At 39.5% G+C, this 20,741-nt stretch overlaps 1 pseudogene; it reads left to right on the plus strand.

The window, feature by feature from the left end:
- Positions 1 to 15,429: 15,429 nt before the first annotated feature.
- LOC112479654 lies at positions 15,430 to 15,548 on the plus strand (annotated as a pseudogene).
- The last annotated feature ends 5,193 nt before the right edge of the window (positions 15,549 to 20,741 follow it).

Below are 20,741 nucleotides of genomic sequence, written 5' to 3' on the forward strand. Positions count from 1 at the left end.
ACCCTCAGCTAACATTATATTGTATGGTGAAAAACTAGAAACCTTCCCTCTAAGATCAGGAACAAGAGAAGGCTGTCCACTATCACCACTGTTATTCAATATGACATTGGAGGTCCTTGCAAGTGTAATCAGGCAAGAAAAAGATATAAAAAACATCAAAATAGAATAAGAAATCAAACTGTCACTATTTGTAGATGACATGATTCTCTATATAGAAAACCATAAAGACTTCACAAAAACACTATTAGAAACAATAAGCAAATACAGTAAAGTTTCTGGATACAAAATCAATGTTCAAAATTCTATAGCATTCCTATACTCTAATAATGAATTGTCAGAAAAAGAAGAAGAAAAAATTTCTTTTAACTGCAACTAGAGGGATAAAATACTTAGGAATAAATTTAACAATATATGTTTAGAACCTATAGAATGAAAACTGTAAGACCCTATTAAAAGAAATTGAAGAAGATAAAAAAAAGTGGAAAGTTCTTGTATTTGAAGTACCAACATAGTTAAAATTACCTCATTACCTAAAGTATTATAGAGATTTAATGCGAGCCCTATCAAATCCCATTGGCATCTTTTAAGAAACAGAACAAAAAATCATCAGATTTCTTTGGACGCAGAAACGGCCCCAATTCGCCAAAGCAATCCTGAGAATAAAGAACGAGGCTGGAGGCATCACTCTGCCTGACTTCAAAGTATACTACAAAGCGACAATAATCAAAATGGCATGGTGTTGGCAGAGAAACAGACACATAGACCAGTCAAACAGAATCGAGAGTCCAGAAATAAACCCATGTTTATATGGGCAAACAATTTTGAAAAAAGCCAAAGACATACAGCGGAGAACGGAGAAAGGAAAGCCTCTTCAATAAATGGTGCTGGGAAAACTGGAAAGCCACCTGCAAAAGAATGAAACAAGACCAATATCTCTAATGAATACAAGTGCAAAAATTCTAAATAAAATACTGGTAAACCAAATACAATAAAACATTAAAAATGTTACATATCATTATCAAGTGGAGTTCACTCCAGGGACACAAGGATAGTTCAACATATGCAAATCGATTAATGTGATACACTGCATAAACTAAATCAAGGAAAACAATCATTTGATTATATCCATAGAAACATAAAATGCATTTGAGAAGATACAGCATTCATTTATCACTAAAACAATTAAATTGGTACAGAAAGAAAGGACCTCAACATAATTAGGGCCATATACAACAAACCCTCAGCTAACATCATACTTAATGGGTAAAAACTAAAACTTTTCCTCTAAGATAGAAACAAGACAAGACTGTCCACTACCAACACTATTATTCAATACAATGGTGAAACTCCTAGCTAGAGCAATTAGGCAAGAGAAAAATATAAAAGTCATTCAAAATGTAGATAAAGGAGTCAAATTGTCATGTTTTACAGATGACATGATTATCTATATAGAAAAACATAAAGACTCCACTAAAAAACTATTAGAAACAATAAACAAATACAGTAAAGTTGCAGGACACAAAATCAATGTATAAAAATACATAGCATTCGTGTACGTTAACAATGAATTTTCAGAAAAAGAAGTGAAAAAAATTTTTTGCCATTGCAAGAAAAATAATAAAATATCTAGGAATAAACCTAATGGAGTGTATGAAGAAACTTATACTGAAAACTATAAGATATTATTAAAAGAAATTGAAGAAGACACCAGAAATGGAAAAAAATATTCCACGTTCATGGATTACAAGAATCAACATAATTAAAATAGCTTTATTACCCTAAGCATTATACAGATTAAACGCAATCCTCATCAAAATCCTAATACCACTCTTTAATGAAATAGAAAAAAAAAATCATCGCATTTGTATGGAAGCACAAAAGATCCCGAGTAGCCAAAGCAATCCTGAGAAAATAGAACCAGGCCAGCGGTATCACTCTGCCTGACTTCAAATTACACAATAAAGTGACAATAATCATAGCAACATGGTATTGGCAGAAAAACACACTGACCAATGGAACAGAATTGAGAGTCCAGAAATATAACCCTGCATATATTGGAAATGATTTTTGACAAAGGAGCCAAAAACATACAATATAGAAAGGAAAACTTCTTTAATAAATGTTGCTGGGAAAATTGGAAAGCCACATGCAAAAGAATGAAACTAGACTGCTACCTATCACCATACACCGAAATTATCTCAAAATGGATCACAGACCTGAATATAAGACCTGAAACAATAAATTGCAAAGAAAAAACATAGGTATGAAACTTATGGACTTTTGTCAGTGCTGAGCTGATCAAGAAGGGAAGGTTCTTAATTGGTGAGACGCCCAGTTGAAAGAATACATGAGGAGCTGACGTGAAAATGAAACAGCAGGCACTAACTTTATTGCGGGGAGCACGCTTCTGCACTAAAGGACCGCATGGGCTTTATATATGTCAGAGAACAATAGTAGCATTCTGCCACACATGTGTGATACAATAAGCCGAATCATACTTACATAAATTAAGCACAGGTGCCCTACTACATTAATGTAACATTCTAAATCCGGAGTCCTATCCCTAGCCATGAGCCTGGATCACAGCCAGACCTGGGACTCACACTCCACCCCTACAGGGTCATGGTGTGGGATCTGGCCTGGAGGGCACTACGTTGGGCCCAACAACAATACAAAGAATAACAAAATACTATCAGGCTACAGGCTACAAAGGCTAGGGTGGCTACTGCCCACCGCTAGGAGGACCCCAAGGACTTCCATCAAGTTGTCAAAGGGCCTTCTCCTAGGCCATAGATGGCTTGGACTTCAGCATCCATTTCCTAGAAAGCTGCCTGTGCCTGCTCAGCATGATCAGGAATGTAGACACAGCATTCTACATGGAGTAGGGCACAGTAAGGAGGTCAAGGGCCATGCAGTTTTGCAGAACTACTTTCCGCATTTGCATGGTTTCATCCATTAAAAGTGTTATAGCCTGACATGTATCGTTCAATGCCTGTGTGTTGTGCTGGGCTGAAGCTTCTACCTGCAACTCTACATCTATGGATCCCACCCCTGGAATGAATAACGCCAGGGGTAGAACCATCATGCTACTCATTTCTGACGGTGTCAGCAGTGATATACAGGATCCCAATTAAGAGGCAATTGAGGCAAGGTGAGTAACATGCATCCAGCTAAATATGGATGTCCCCAGGTACAATGGCTAGTCCAATCAGCAGCAAGTAGAGCCAGCCATAGTGCCTGCAGACCCAGAGATACACTGCAGGTAGCCAGTCAGTAGGCTCTGTACCAACATAATGTTGCCCATTCCACCAGACCTTGGAAATATTAGCACGGGTGGTATTAGCACACATCTTGGATGGTAGCCACCCCATGATACAGTTGAGCATAGATCCTACTTGCTCTATTCAGTGAGGGACCTGCTCCCGCAGTTCCACATGTTCTCCCACCAGCCATCCCCACCCACTGGAAATGGCATAGCCTATGAGGGGTGGGGAGTTGTGATGATCGCGGCAGAACAGTGCTTCCACAGCTTGCCATCGCTGGTTCCATTCAGGTGCGGTGCTCCAGGTATGCAGCCAAGTCCAATTCACAGCCATAGCTGGAGTAATGTGCCACGACAGTCCCTTGGCCACTTCCACATAAACAGGAGCGGGAAGCATTGTGGACAGCAGTAAACACATGAGCCCAGGACATGACACTGTTCCCTGCTGTCAGCCTTGGCGATAGGATAGAGCAGACAAAGGGACCATTAGGGGCAAGACCCATCCTTCTGGGAAGACACAGACCACCTGCCCATCCTGAGATAAAAGGGTGGCTGGGAGAGGAGATACCTCTAGCCTGTGGTACCAGACCATTTCTCCAAGGGGAGCAGGCCAGGAAATCTCCACCGGTGTTACAATATAGAGAGGAATGGGCCAGAGGCTAAGGACAAAACTCTGCATTAACAGTGAATCCTTCGCAGTCATTGGGAGTGACACTCACAAGGGCATGGGCCAAATGCAAATCCAAGGTTCTACCCACAATCCACTACATAAACCCTGTCCCCAGGGCTCCACCAGGGCCACAACCAAGTGGCCTGTTTACCTGATGCCAAAGGTTCTGGGGCCGGCAAGAGCAAAGCTCCCTGGTAGGCCCAGGACAAGAACTGTTTAGCAGTGGTGCCCGGGCACGCTTTGATAGCCTGTGGCAAGCCTGCTACAATCCTGTCGAGGGGAGACTACCCCATTTGCCAGAGCTGCTCATTCAGAAGGTATATAGCCTATGGGAGGTTAGCGTACCAATGACACCAGTCTAGGCCCAAAGTGAGCATTTTGTCCTTCAGTGAGCCATTGAACTGCTCTACCATTCCAGCTGCCTGTGGGAGTTAAGGAACATATAACTGCCACCGCACATCATTGGTGCGGACCCAGGCCTGCGCCTCCCTTTCAGTAAAATGTGTGCCTCTGTCACTGGTGATTAATAAGGGCTGGTCATAGGTGGCTGTGAGTTGCTCCAAAGCAGTCACAGTATGGTGTTGATCAGCAGCTGCCGCCGGCCATGCAAACCCTAGATCGGTAGCCGCGTCCACACCTATGAACACATATCAGTGTCCCCGGTCTGTTGACAAAGGCCCTATGTAGTCCACTTGCCATTCCTGGAGTGGCTTAGCCCCGTGAGGCACCACCCCAGAGAACTCTTTACTCACCATCTCTCTGTGTGCTGCTAAGCACACAAGGGGCATTGTGACACGGCAACTTGTGCTTGTGCCCACAGTTACCAATATCCCCCATCTTTTCACTACCTGTTCCATAGTATGGGCCCCTACATGCCCCAGTTTTCAGTGGAGCCAGGGGCCAATGTCCAGTGGAACCAGTGGTACACGGGCGGAGTGTACTTGTGCCAGCGCATCGGCTACAACATTGCCTGGGACCTGTAATGGCCAATGCTGAAGACATGGTATATGGTGGCTCCCTGCTGAAGACCCCGCTTGCAGAGGTCTTCCCACAACCCCCGGCCCCATAGGGGGCGGTGGCCTATCATCCACTCCTGGGCAGCCCATCGGGGCAGCCACAGAGTTAGACCTCGATACACAGTTCAACTGTCAGTGCAGACGTGCACTGGGCCAGTTTCATTCATGAGGATCAACCACACAGCACGAAGCTCCGCCCATTGGCTGGACTGCCCAGCACTAGTCTCATACCAAAAGGTTTCTGTGGATGATTGTAACACCATGGCAGCCCACATAGGGGGCTGCCCATGGCACAAGCCATCTGTATACCAAGCGTCCTCAGGGATGGGATCCCCACCCTCTACATAGGGACTAGGTACGTCCTCCACCTCAGCAGATTCCACCAGGAGCTCTGCTTGAAAATGCACTGGTCCCAATAGGGAGTGCAGTTGACCTGACAGGAGACTCGCAGAGAACTGTGCCCGCTGTTCTAGGTATGCCCCCTGCTCCAGGTACGACCCCACTTGGTCAGTGTAGGAGTCTGTGCAATTCCCATATGGGGAGTCTTCACCCAAGACCACAACCACCCTTCCACGGGATATGTGGACTGCACAGGTATAGGATTAGGGCCAATGATGGCCTCACTGGCCAGAAGGGCTGCATATATGGCAGCCAGTTGCTTCACTATCATAGAATACTGTACTTTTGTACCTTTCCTTAACTGGGACCAGAAACCTATCAGCACCTTCCAGGAAATGTGCTTTTGCCACAAGCCCCATCCAAACTGCATCCCTGCATCATAAGCAGGGATGGGAGTGCTGGATCTACTATGCGTAGAGTTTGGGCTGTGCTACAGCTTGCTTTGTAGCCTTAAAGGCCTCTTCTATCTTGGGGATCCAACCTCACTGTGCACCCCATTGCACTAGATGGTGTAGGGGTCACATCAAGGAGGCTAAATGAGGAAGGAACACTCTCCAAAACCCCAGCAGCCCCAAATAGGTTTGAAACTGCTTCAGTTTCAGGTTGGGGATATGCCTGTACCTTATCAATCACCACCTCCAGCATTACTTTTGTCTTACCTGACCAGTCAACTCTCAAGTATTTGACAGAGAACCCAGGTCTCCGGAATTTGTCCTCATTGACTGCCCAACCCCAGTCAGCAAGAGCTTCTTGCAGGCTGGTCGCCGCTGCTTCTAGTTGTGTAAGAGAATCAGAGGTTAGCATTATATCAGCGATGTAATGATACAAGTGCACTGCAGGCAGTAGTCTTCGCGTGGCTAAATCTTGAGCCACAAGGCCATAGCGCAGGGTAGGGCTGTGCAGATAGCCCTGGAGAAGGACGAGGAATGTCCACTGTCACCCTTCCCAGGTGAAGGCAAACTGTTCTTGACTTTCTGGGTTTTTGGCAATAGAGAAAAAGGCATTTGCAAAGTCCACCACATAATGGTATCCAAGTTCATGTGACAACCGGTCCATAATGTCTGTGACATTCAGTACAGCCACATGCAGGGACGGCATAACCTTATTCAGCTCCCAACAGTCAGCCATCATGCACCAGGAGCAGGCTTCTTCACTGGCCACACAGGGGAGTTGGACCAACTATGAGTAGGATGAATGACACCGACTGGCTTCTTCCAGCTTCAGAATGGTGCGTCCTATTTCTTCATGGCCACCCAGCAGGCAATACTGTTTTGTGTTCACTACCCAGGTCACCTGGGGCAGCACTAATGGAGCTTGATGTGGACATCCCCAGATAATAGTTTTCACCACCTGGATGGGAAGGCAAAAGCCATCAGCAGTGGTATTTACAGTCAAGCTTTGCAAAACATCAATCCCCAAAATGTACTCTTATATGGAGGATATGTACACTTGATATGTTCAAGGAGGCAATCTGCCAATACCCAGTGTTACAGGGACCTGCCATGCATGAATGATTCGACCCCCATAGTCTTTTATGGTTGCAGTGGGCCCGGGAAACTTGTCTGTATTCCATAAAGCAGAGTACTGTCAGCATCCATGTCCAAGAGGGCTAATACCCTCTGCACATTGTGGGGGACCAATGTATATTCAGTTCCACATGAGGCCTCAAGTCAACTGACTCCACCACCAACCGGGTGTCCCAGCTGAATACCTAATCAGAGGGATAATCAGCCAGCCATACCTCACATGTTGTTGCTTTCCTGGGAATAAGAGTGAATTGCTGGTCAGGGCACAGCTAATTCCATAGCACCAGCAGCACTTCATTAGGTTGCTGCTAAATCTTTTCTGCAGTGACCCTTGCCTCGAGGAGCTCAAACCACATCTTCCTGCGGCTCATTCTCACAGCCAAATGGGCTGGGTGCTGCTCTGCTCCCCCTCTTCGACCACGCCTCCAGCCGTGCACTGGCCAGTTTGGGAGTGCAGAGGGTGGTACCACTCGCATTTGGGTGAAACACTCCTTGCATTTCACTTCCACATTCCCCAACCTAGCCATGGCAAAGATTACCTCATGTATCCACCTATCTATGTAAGGGGCCAGCAGTGTTGCCATGGTGCCAAAAGTACCAGCCAAGCCAAAAGTCAAGGTCAAGTCCTTCATATGGGTTGTAAATACCTGTTCATCAGGGCTAGTAAACTGAGTGCGAAACATTATCTATCACATGTCTATTTCCTGAATTATCTGGACCAGATCTACGTACATGCTCCATCTGCTCACTGTCTCTAGCAGCTCCTCTGGGTTGGTCCACACTGTCGGTACAGCGGACATGAGACAGTTAATCAGGGAGCGATTGCCTGCACCCCATGCCTTACATGCCACATTTTGGAGGTGCCGCCTAAGGGACAGTATCACCATTACAGAGGCCAGCTGAGCCATCTCTTCCTGAGATAATTCAGTCCCTTCAGCCCCGTCATTTCACAGCCACAGCAGCCACCCCGGAACCATCTCCCCAGGTCTCTGCCGTACCCGTTTCATCAGGTCCTGGAGTTCTGCAGAGGTGTACTGGATCAAGGTGGTATGCTTTTTAGCCTGAGGGGTGTTGCCAGCTTGGCTCCCCAGTGCCAACAGCTGTTCCACTTCAACCCGCTGCCATATCATTAGCCACGGGCCGGTGGGCTCCCAGATCGGGACAATGGCAATGTCGCATCAGGGCCCTGCAACATGCATTCTGTTGCTGCCAGCCACCCTTCCAGCACTTCATTCTAACATCGCAGTTGTTGTACCTACTGAGCCTGGTCCTGAACCTCCAGGCTAGCCTGCTGCATCACCACCAGGAACATCTAGGCCACCTGACCGGCTGACGCTTAGTGAGTAGTCAGGACATTTGGCTCTAGCATCTCCAGGGCTTTCCAGATGTCCTCCAGACACAGCTTCATTCCATCCCAATCCTCTAGGGGTGTCCATGTAGCAAGATACGTGGCCACAGGATACCACTGGGAGGCAGAGGGCCGCATATCCTCCACTTGGGTATCCTCCACCCGGGGACCATCTAGAGCTTTGAAGGCTGTACTCACCTTATCCTGCCAACTGCGCCAAGTGTCAGCGCTGAGCTGATCAAGAAGGGAAGGTTTCAGTGTTGAGATGCCCAGTTGAAAGAATGCAGGAGGAGCTGATATGAGAATGAAATGGCAGGCACCAATTTTATTGTGGGGAGCATGCTTTTGTGCTAGAGAACTGCATGGGCTTTATATATGTCAGAGAACAATAGTAACATTCTGCCACACATGTGTGATACAATAAGTTGAATCATGCATAAGTTAGACGTAGGCGCCCTACTATATTAATGTAATATTCTAAATCCAGAGTCCTATCCCTAGCCGTGAGCCTGGATCACAGCCAGATCTGGGACCCACAACCTTGGATTTAGACAGGTTTTTATAAATTTGACCTTAAAGGCAAGAGAAATAAAAGAAAAAATAAATGAATGGGACTATGTCAAACTGAAACTCTTCTGCACAGCAAAAAATAAAAACCATCAACACATGCATTTGAATGAGAGAAGATATTTGTAAACAACACCTCCAATAAAGATATAATATCCAAAATATATAAAGAACACATACAACTCAATAATAAAGGAAGAAACAATCCAGTTAAAAAATAGGCAGAGGACCTGAACTAACACAGCTTCCAAGAAGACATACAAATGGCCAACGAACATATGAAAAGAAGCTCAACTTTACTAGTTATTAGGGGAACGAAAATCAAAACAACAATGAGATACCACCTTACACCTGTTAGAATGACTATCACCAACAGGACAAGTAATAACAAGTGTTAGAGAGTTTGCGAGGGAAAAGGAACTCTCATACACTATTGGTGTGCATGTAAATTGGTACAACCACTATAAAAAAACACTATGGAGTTTCCTCAAAAAAACAAGACTAGAATTACCATATGGCTCATCAATTCCGCTTCTGGGTATTTACCCAAAAAACTTGAAAACATTTATCCATTAAGATACATGCACCCTGATGTTCAGAGCAGCGTTATTCACAGTGGCTAAAATATGGAAACCACTGAAGTGTCCTTCAATAGATGATTGAATAAAAAAGATATGGAATTTGTGTGTGTGTGTGTGTGTGTGTGTGTGTGTGTATACACCCAATGGAATATTACTCAGCTATAAGAAAAGCTGAAATACTGCCATTTATGACAATATGGATGAATCTCAAAATTATCATGTTAGGTGAAATAAGTCAGAAAGAAAAGTTGAAAACCATATGATTTCACTCATACATGAGATATAAAACTAAAAGCAACAAATGAACATGACAAACAGAGACTCATGGACACAAGAAAACAGTGGTTACCAGAGGAAAGGGGAGAGGGGCAGGTAAATAGGGCATAGGGGTTCAAATATATGGTGGTGGAAGGAATTTAATTTAGGATGGTGAACACACAATGCAATACACATATAATGTATTATTGAATTGTATAATTGAAACCTAATATGATTTTGTTAACCAATGTACCTCAAATAAAGTTAAAAAAAGAAAATCAATGAAAGGCATCTACATAGGAAGGAAAGAAGTAAAACTGTTAAAATTTGCAGATTACATGATAGTACATAGAGAGAAATCTAAGATTCCACCAAAAACTATTGGAACTGATAAATGAATTCAATGATTTAGTGGATTACAAAATTATTCAGAAATTTTTTGCATTTTTATACATTAATAATGAATTATCTGAATGAGAAATTTTAAGAAATCCCATTTGCAATTGAATCAAAAACAATAAAATACCTATAAATAAATTTAAACAAGGAGTTAAAAGATCTGTGCTCAGAAAAATAAGTCATTGAAGAAATAAATTGAGAAAAGTCAAATAAGTGGAAGCATACACCATGCTCATGAATAGGAAAAATTAACATTGTTAAAATGTCCATATAACCCAAAGCAATCTATAGATTCAATGTATCCCTATCAAATTACCAATGACATTTTCCATGGAACTAGAACCAATAAGCCTAAAATTTATATGGAACTATGAAAGATCCTGACTAGCTATGGCAATCTTGAGAAAGAACATTATTGGGGGTATCATACTGCCTGATATCAAACTATGCTACAAGGCTATAGTAATCAAAGCAGCATGGTACTGGCACAAAAAGAGACACATAGATAAATGGGACAGAATAGAGAGCCCAGAAATTAATCCACACCTATATGGTCATTTAAACTATGACAAAAACATCATGAATATACACTGGGTTTAAAACAGTCTATGCAATATATGGCGTTAGGAACACTGAATAGATATATTTAAAAAATGAAACTGGACCAACTTCTTACATCATATGAAAGAATAAACTCAAAATGAATTAAAGACTTGAATATAAGACCCGAAATCATAAAACTCCTAGAAGAAAACATAGGCAGTAAACTGACATTGCTCTTCATAGTAATTTTTTTTCCTGATATGTCTTTTTGGACAAGGGAAATAAAAGAAAGAATAAACAAATGGGACTACATCAAACCGAAACAGGTTTTGCAAAAGGGAAACCATCAACAAAATGAAAAGATGACCTACTGAATGGGAGAAGATATTTGTCTATGATACATCTGATAAGGGTTTAATACCCAAATTTTTTAAAGAACTCATAGAACTCAATACACACACACACACACACACACACCAATTTAAAAATCAACAGAGGAACTGAATGGCATTTCTTCAAAGAGAACATACAAATGACCAGTAGACATATGAAAAGATGCTCAACATCACTAATCATCAGAGAAATGTAAATTAAAAGCACAATGAGATATCACTTCACATCTGTAAAAATAGCTATCATTCAATAAACCAAAAAACAAGTGTTCATGATGGTGCTGAGAAAAGGGAAGCCTCATGCAACTGCTGGTGGGATTGCAAATTGATATAGCCACTATGGCAAACAGTTTTTAGTCTCCTTAAAAAATTAAAAATAGAACTATCTATGATCCAGCAATTGCACTTCTGGGTATTTATCCGAAGAAATTGGATACATTTGTAATGATATATACACTTTAATGTTCATTGCAGCATTATTCCCAGCAGTTAAGATACGAAAGTAATCTAAGTGCCCATCAATAGATAATTGAATCAAGAAGAGGTGGTACATATATACACTGGAATATTACTCAGCCATAAAAAACATGAAATCTTACCATTTGCAACGACACTGATGGACCTATTATGATCATTAAAATAAGTCATATAGTGAAAGACAAATAGCATATGATTTCACTTATATGTGGAATCTAAAGAACAAAATTAACAAACCTGAAACAGACTCATAGATACAGAGAATAAACTGATGATTGTCAGATGGGGGAGGTTGGAGGGCTGGGTGAAAAAATTGAAGGAATTACAAAGTACAAATTGGTAATTACAAAATAGTCATGATGAGATGAAATATAACATAGGGAATATAGTAAATAATAATGTAATAACTATGTATAGTGCCAAGTGGGTACTAGACTAATCAGGACGATCACTTTGTAACTAATATAAATGTGTAACCACTATCCTGTACACTTGAATTTAATATAAAATAATATTAAATGTCAACTGTAATTTAAAAGTAAAAATTAATTTTAAAAAGCACACAGAGAAGCACAGAGAAGCACACCCAATAGTCTTTATTTTTCTTCCCCATTTTAACCCCTTCCCAAAAGCAAATTCAAATGTGAGTCCTTTCAGTCACAGCCAGCTAAGTTTGGGATTACCTTCTGTCTTTGTCCCTCTCACATAGAGAGGCTCCAAAGCAATAATTTCCTTATATTTTATGAAACTGAAAGTTCCAATTATGTGGAATGAGCTTTGGCTCATGCTTTCCTACAAAAGATTTTTGTGCCACCTCACAATGTAAAAAGTTGTGAGGGAGATATGGTCTTCATGAGAAAATACTGGAAAGTTTTGGAAATGTCAATAATTAATTGCCTAAAAGGATAATTTTTAAAACTATCTCATTCTGAAAAATTCAGAACATAGGTTGATGTACATATATAAATCAACAGAAATTTCTTGGCACTTGAGTTATTAAACTTTGGTTGTTTTTTAAAGCCTTTTTAGAAAGAAAGACAAATGCTTTAAAGATAATAATTATAACTGGTTTACATAAAGGATTCAAGTTCCAAAAGCCAGAAATGAATTCCCTAATTTCAAACCTATGATGGGTTTACCATTTCATTAAAATTATTCTTTTACACTGGCTTTCTGCATATACCCACCATGAGAGCCTTGAACATTTTATAACCAAACAATGAGTTGATCCCCTTCTTGAGAGAATTTAAGTTTGGGTTCCTGGAAGTTTCAAAGCAGAGAAATGCTAGTTGTTTTTCCCAAACTACTCACAGGATGCTTTATAGTACTTTTGACATGTTGGAGACATGCGATTCAAATTTACTATTAAGCTGTTGTAATCTTGTTCAATTTCTGAAACGATTTTGTGATCTTTAGAATAATGGAATTTCTCATTGAGCTCTTTGGCCTCGAAACATGTTATTCACATTTGTCATATGTGGCAACATTCAGATACAGCAGAGTAAATAGGTTTAAAAATGTGAAAGGAAAGTTGTCTTGATTTTCAATCTCATTGGCTTTTATCCCTTTGAATTAATGTGGTGCCATTGAGTTCAGCAATAAAGCATCTCATACTAACAGAGACGATATCAATTTTCTTCCTCTGCAATGTGAATTTGGCCAATAAATATCATTAAGAAGGAAATATAAAGATAAAAATGATTTTTTTCTTGCCACCTGCTGAAGTTGTGACTTTCTTCCCCTATAAAGAGGAATGAAATTTAATTAATTCCCTTATTTGACAAAACTATTTTTCTAGTGATAAAAGCAAACAGTATTTTGGATGCTTTTCCCTGAGTAATGTTACATTTAAATCACTTTATCATCATCAACAAAGAATTGCCATTCAGATTTTTCTGTTTCTAGGCATGCATAGCATAGAGAAGTCATTCTTAGTATTCTCCAATTACTAACTCTAGTGCTTTGCCTGGTTACTCTCTTCTCCCAGTGCACCACTTCCCACAGCTGAAGCCATTTGCTCAGTGAGCCACAAACTCTAGTACCAACTTGATCCTAATCAAGGAGTAAATTGAAGGAACATTAGTTCAGAGGTTAAGCTGATGGTCTTCACTGCTCCAAATATGAGGGCAAAAAAATGCCAATTATCCCCAACTTTTATTTCCTCCTCCTTCTTTCATTTTCAAAACCACCCAACCCAGTTGTGACCAGTCTTCCACCTTACCAAATGCCTTCTTGTATTTGTACATTCTTTCTGATTCTAAACCTCCAACGTTATTCTTCTCCTCCTTTCCAGAACAATTGTGCCCTTGATGAACCTCCCTAATGCTGGCTGTCTATCTGAACAGCTTCCTGTTGCCTTTACTAGCTCTTTCTAGATGAGGAGCTGAGTCTATTACTGAATCTGTTACTGTTACTAAACCCTAACGCGTTGATTTAATTCCCAGTTCCAGATCTCTCTTGCCCTGGCCCATCCTGCTACCTTCTAACACTGTTTAACACATTTCCCACTTTACCATTTCCTGACTTGTTTGACCAACTACTTACCTTATGTATTCTGGAGGAAAGTAAGTTCCTGACTCTTCTTCCTCCACCACCTGTTAAACACAGCTCTCTTTGTCCTTTTCCCCAGGGCTCTTTTCTTGCCACCTATCAAAGTTGTGACTTTCTTCCCCTATAAAGAAGAGTAAAATTTAATTAATTCTCTCATTTGACATATAAGCTTTATATCCCCAACACTTAAAATAGTAAGTGCTTAGTACCTATTGGTCAAAAATAACTTGTGATTTTTGCATATTTATTTGTTTCTCCTCTGTCTCTCCCACTGAAAATATCTTGTTCACCACTATAATTCCATATCATCACACAATGCCTAATGTACAGTAGAAGCTCAAAGAATGTTTGTCAGATGAGTAAAAACTAATTCTTTCATTGAAATATACTTCTGGTGAGTAGAAAAAAACATGCATATACAAAAGGTCAGACTGGGTGACCTAAGCTTATATTTCAGGAAAATTATACTCATAAGACTACACAAAATTTTATTTCTAAAATTCTTACAGGTTATCAAAGGCCCAGGCATGTAAGGCAATTCCCTTGGACACAAAATGTAAGGGGCAACAAAAGATTCAGAAGCAAAATTTAAAAGGTTTAATGCAACATTTTTTTAATAAAAAATAATGCAAAAATGAACAAAATATGAAAATTTTAAATAAATATAGGATCACTAACAGGGAAGTATCTAGCCATATTGAATCCTGAGGCAAAAGAAAAAAATCAGTAATACTGATAATTTTCTATAGTGTCCTCTGCCTTCTTAAGATGATGATTCCCAAGCAAAAAGGAAATCTGAGCTGCCATGTGAGGATGTAAATTGACAAAATCCAGAGAAACGTTAAATTTCTCTATATAAGAAAGGGGATAGAAGTGAAATAGAATCTAGGAGGAAGGAAGAGGGGTAGAAGAGCTGAGGAGACAGAAATAGTAGAGGAAGGAAGAGGGGAAAGGCCAGGGAAGAGTCAGATAGGGAAGAGACATTGGGAGAGATATGTCCAATGAGGGAATTAAATTAAATTTCACTCTGTAGTATGCAATGTAACCAGGTCATTTATTCCTTCATGAAATATTCAGCAAAACAAATATTTCCCATCAATGCGTTGGGAATTAGATTTATTTGAGGGTGGTGGCTAGTGACAAGAGTGCTGAGTCTCGTCTCAGGAAAAGAAGAGGGCAAGAGCAGAGGCTACTCATGGGAAACATAGTCTAAACCTTCTTTGCCTAATCACTCACTAAATTCTAGAAATGCTACTTCTTAAATATTTCTTGAATTTGTCTACTTCTTTTCATCTCTACTGTCACTATTATCTTAGGTTATCATCATCATCTTTCACATTAACCATTGTGCTAACCTTCTAACTGATCAAGGCTTCATATTCCATGCTCTTTATTTCATTCTTCATGCTGCAGGGACTAAGCTTCTAAAAATCTCATGTCAGTGTATGGCCATGCCACTCTGAACATGCCCAATCTCGTCTGATCTCAGAAGCTAAGCAGGGTCGGGCCTGGTTAGTACTTGGATAGGAGACTACCTAGGGATACCAGGTGCTGTAGGCACTAAAGAAAATAAATAAATAAAAATAAAAATCTCATGTCACTCTCACTGCTCCTAGGACAATGTTAAAATACTTCAAAATGGCTTCAAAGTCCTTCACAATCTTGCCCCAGCATTATCTTTTACCATACCCCACTATACTCAATGCTCCAGAATAATAAACATTTGTAGATTTTTTGAGCGAATGAACTATGGAAAATTAGGGAAAATTTTAAAGCACAAATGTAGCACATAGGGAAACAGTTGCAAATTCAATAGTTATATCTCAAAATTATAATTATTGAAAGAACAATAAGATAAATTAAAGCCAATCAACTCTAAGCTCTGTGTCAGTACCCAAACTGTACCCAAAGAAATTCGTTTGGTTTGTATATCATTTTTTCTTGTTTCATTCTTTAGTCCAAATCACCAATAATATGATATTAAAATAGATACTAAGTTTTGGGGCTTTGACTGAATTATAAATGTCTCTTAAAAAGATAGAATTCTGGTTATTATATCCAGAGCAGAAGAGAAACATTACAAATTCTTTAGTCTAAATATTATTTACATTTCTTTTGTGAAATATTTATTTCTCTCCTTCAAACAAAATGGATTACTTTCATTAAAGTCATTAATGTCCATTAATAAAGGATAACATATTTGAACTTTCTATATTCTGCAGGTGGACCACAGAGACAAACCTTCCATCAATACTGGCATGTTCTCATCTAAAATCAAGGTACAGGGTCTATCTAAAACTAACAAAGCCTATTCTTCTCACGTATAAACAGCACAAATATAGATTTATTGGCTTTTCTTTCATTTCCTTGGACTTTTGTTGCTTTTGGATCTGGAAACTGACCTAAATTTGAGTACTATGCTGTCTAATATGGTAGCCTCTAGCCACCACTGGCTATTTAATTTTAAATTAATTACCATTAAATAACATTTAAAATTAAGATCTTCAGTCACACTATTCATATCTCAAATGCTCAATAGCCATAGGTAGTCAGTGGCTACTGTATTGGACAATACAGATACAGAACACTTTTATTATCACAGAAAGTGCTATTGGATAGCACTGCTATCATATATTCTAAACCCATCCCCCCTGCCTTCCCCACCTGCCCCAATACAGGGATTCAAATGGAACTCTAATTCCTCAGTTTCCCCACTCCACACATTCTGAAAATATTTAGATTTTTTTTATATTCCCTATTACATCTCAAATTTAAAGTAGAGACTCTGACAGTTTTATTACTACCTTTTCAAGTCACTTTATGATTCTTAAAAAACTATTATTCTGAAAGCTCATTTATCCAGACCATATTTGGTAGCTGTGTGAAGTCTATTAATTTAATGGAAACTGACTTCCAGCACATAATTCATGGTGTCCTTGACCCCTAATGTGCTCTGTACCCAGCAGGACTCAATAGTATATGTCCTTTCCAAGAAAGCTTCCATCCATCAGCCACGTTTACAGACCCATTTAAAATCATGTTCAGGTATTTGCTTTATGTTTTTACAGTCATAGGAAATTACTTCTTTCATTTAAGTTTCATTTCTTCCTTTCCATTTTTTTTTCTTTTTAAGGAAAAGACTATCTACCATGGCAATAAAGTATTTGTGCTCCCTGCAGCTAGACAATTAAAGAAGAAATACTGACAATCATATTGCTATGTCGATAATGTAATGTCCTTCACAAACAAAATATGCAGCTACTGACTCACCTCTAGGAAAGCACAGGCCTTGAACTGTGTCTCTAGCGGTGAGAATGGGTTCGCTTTAACACATCTGATAATGCTCGGAGTTAGGATGCCATCTGTGGCCAGAATGGAGTTCAGTCTGGCCAGAGCCAGAACTACAGTTAAAAATGATATTGTGGCCATAATCAAGGCTCAATTTATATCTGATGATAATGGCCAAAAAATATGTGAAGATTATGGTTTAGCAGTTGTTCGTACTAATCCGTTAATCTAGCAAGGCACAGATTATAATAGTTTTTGGCAGAAACATATAACTTTCTCCTCTAACCCAAAGATAGCACATTTTAAGGCATCCATGCCAATTTCCCATTCTATACCTATAGAACAGACATTGTTAATCAGTCAGGGCCTTCTTTCCTGCTGTGTTCAATTGAAGCCTCAAACAACTTCTCATCCTATTGCCCTTGGCAGCCATTACCATTCAATTGGAATTGGCCCAAAAAGATTAATCCCATTTATCATCTTTGCTCCAGAAAGGTTCATGAATCAAGTAGGAGATTACTCCTGGAAAGAAGATCATTATAATTTTGACCATTTTTTGAGATCGGAGAATGGTAAAGAACAATCAACTTAAGGGTGAGACCTGAGGCAAATCAAAATATGTGTACAAACACTCCCCTGATTCAAAGGTGGAGAATTGGCACAGACAGCCTGAGGAGGAATAGAGAAAAAGCAGGAAAGTGTTATTTCCAAACCATCCACTCTAGTCCTACCTTTGCATGCTGTTGGAAATAACATGGCTTTGTGCCAATCGGATATATTTAAACTTCTTTCTATCTTTTGCTGTGTGAGTCACTGAATAGCTTCAGCCTCCTTGTTCCTATGGGCAGCTACTGAAACACCTCCAAAAACAAGTCCAGAAAATTTAACTCATTTTACCATCCCTTAGAAATGACTGATCAACAGTGGGTACTGAGTCTACAGTGGCACCATTCCTTTCTGGATATGCCTTTCAGTCACTGGAAAGCACCTACAGAGTTATCTCTGTCAATTTTAAGAACACACATACTTACTATATTTACTATCTTTCCAGAGACTTGATCCACAATTCTACCAAAAGCTTGAGTTCATCTTATTTGATAACAAAGTGCTGCTACAGTTTTAAGCTCTCAAACTTTCTTCAGCCACAATTTCAAAGAATCTCATTGTTGGAGTGACCCTTACAATTTACTTAGTCCCGCCACCCACCTATTGCTTGAGTCTCCTCTACAGCACTCTCAACAAGTTGTCACTGGGCAATTCTTGGACCATTTCAGAGCAAAGCTAACTACTATTTCCCAAGACACTCATTCAAATAACATCTTGTACTATGCCTTTCCATCAGCACAGTTCCCACTCTTATATACTTCTTTTCTTATATTGTGCCCAAAATCTCTCTCCTGGTTCCTTCTACATACTGGTCCTAGTTCTGCTTCATGATATTTTATCCAAAAAAAAAAAAAAAAGAAGAATCTGGTCTTTCTTCTATATGACAGCCTTTCCAGTGTCTAAAGACAGCTATCATGACCATCCCTGTATCTTATCTTCTACAAGCTAATCAGGCCCTCTTCTTATGGCTGTTAGCTGACATGTCCCTTCACCATCCTAGACATCCTTTTCTTTTTTAAAATTTTATTTTATTAGTTTTAAATATACAGTACATAGGTTAGATACTTATATAGCTTATAAAATGATACCCCTAATTTTGTAATCTCTCCTCCGGCTCTCTACTTAGCCATCACATTAATGCTAACTGCATTCCCTATGCTATACTCCCCATCCCCGTGACCATCCATCAACTACCAATTTGTATTCCTTTGACCCTTCACCCCTTTCTCTCAGCTCCCAACACCCCTCCCCTCTGGCCATCACCAGATTGTCCACCATATTTGTGAGTCTATTTTGGATTAGTTTGTTCTTTTTGTTCCATAGATTCCACACATATAAGTGAAACCATATGGTATTTATCTGTCTCTGTCTGACTTATTTCACTCAGCATAATAACATTTAGGTCCACCCATTCATTGAAAATGGTAGGATTTCATTTTTTAATTATTGAGTAATATTTCATTGTATATATAAACTATAACTTCTTTATCCAATTGTGTGTTGATGGTCATTTAGGTTGCTTCCACATCTTGGCTACTGTGAAAGGTGCTGCCATGAACATAAGTATGCACAGATCTTTACAGATTATTCTTTTTATTTTCTCTGGAAAAATACCCAGAAGTGCAATTGCTGGATCAAAAATATGTCCATTTTTAATTATTTGAGGAAACTCCAGACTGTTTTCCATAATGGCTGTAATCTCAACAACAGTGTATGAGTCCTTTTCTCCACAACTTGGCAAACACTTGTTCTTTGATTTATTGATGATAACCATTCTGACAGGTGTGAGGTGATATCTCATTGTGGTTTTAACTGGCATTTCTCTGATGATTAGTGACCTTGAGCATCTTAACATATGTCTATTGGTCATCTGTATTTCCTCTTTGAAGAAATATTTGTTCAGGTCTTCTGCCCATTATTTAATTGGATTGTTTGTTTTGTCGTTGTTGAGTTGTATGAGTTCTTTATAAGCTTTGGATATTAGCCTCTTATCAGATGTATCATTAGCGAATATCTTCTCCTAGTCAGCAGTCTTTGTGTTCTGTTGATGGTTTCCTTTGCTGTACAAAAACTTCATATTTTGACATAGTCGTATTTTTTTTCTTTTACTTCCCTTGCCCGAGGAGATATGTAAAAAAGGAATTTACTAGTAGCAATATTAGAGAGATTATTACCTATGTTTTTCTCTAGAAGTTTTATGGTTTCGGGTCTCACATTTAAGTCTTTAATTCATTTTGAGTCTATTCTTGTACACGGTGTAAGAAAGTGGTTCAATTTCTTTTTCTTTTCTTGCATGTATCAATCCACTTTTCCCAGCACCATTCATTGAAGAGATTGTCTTCACTCTATTGTATATTCTTGCATCCTTTGTCAAATATTAAATGAGCGTATAGGCATGGATCTATTTCTGGGCTCTCTATTCTGTTCTATTAATCAATGTATCTGTTTTTATGCCAGTACCATGCTGTTTTGATTACTGTAGCCTCGTAGGATAGTTTGACATCAGGTAGTATGATGCCTCCAACTTTGTTCTTTTTCAAGATTGTTGTTGCTATTCCTGGTCCTTTATGCTTCCATATAGATACTAGGATAATTTGTTCTAGCTCTCTGAAAAATGCCAATGGTATTTTGATAGGGATTATACTGAATCTATAAATTGCTTTGGGCAGTATAGTCATTTGAATGGTGTTGATTCTTCCTACCCATGAGCATGGTATATGCATCTATTTTTTTTAATTAATTTATTTTTATGATGACATTGGTTAATGAAATCCAATAAGTTACAGTTGTACATTTTAACAGTAAGGTATACATATATTTACACACAATGTTCACCTCCCATAGTTAGATTTCTTTCTG

This window comes from Pteropus alecto, unplaced genomic scaffold (assembly GCF_000325575.1).
Source record: "Pteropus alecto unplaced genomic scaffold, ASM32557v1 scaffold85, whole genome shotgun sequence".
Lineage (NCBI taxonomy): Eukaryota > Metazoa > Chordata > Mammalia > Chiroptera > Pteropodidae > Pteropus > Pteropus alecto.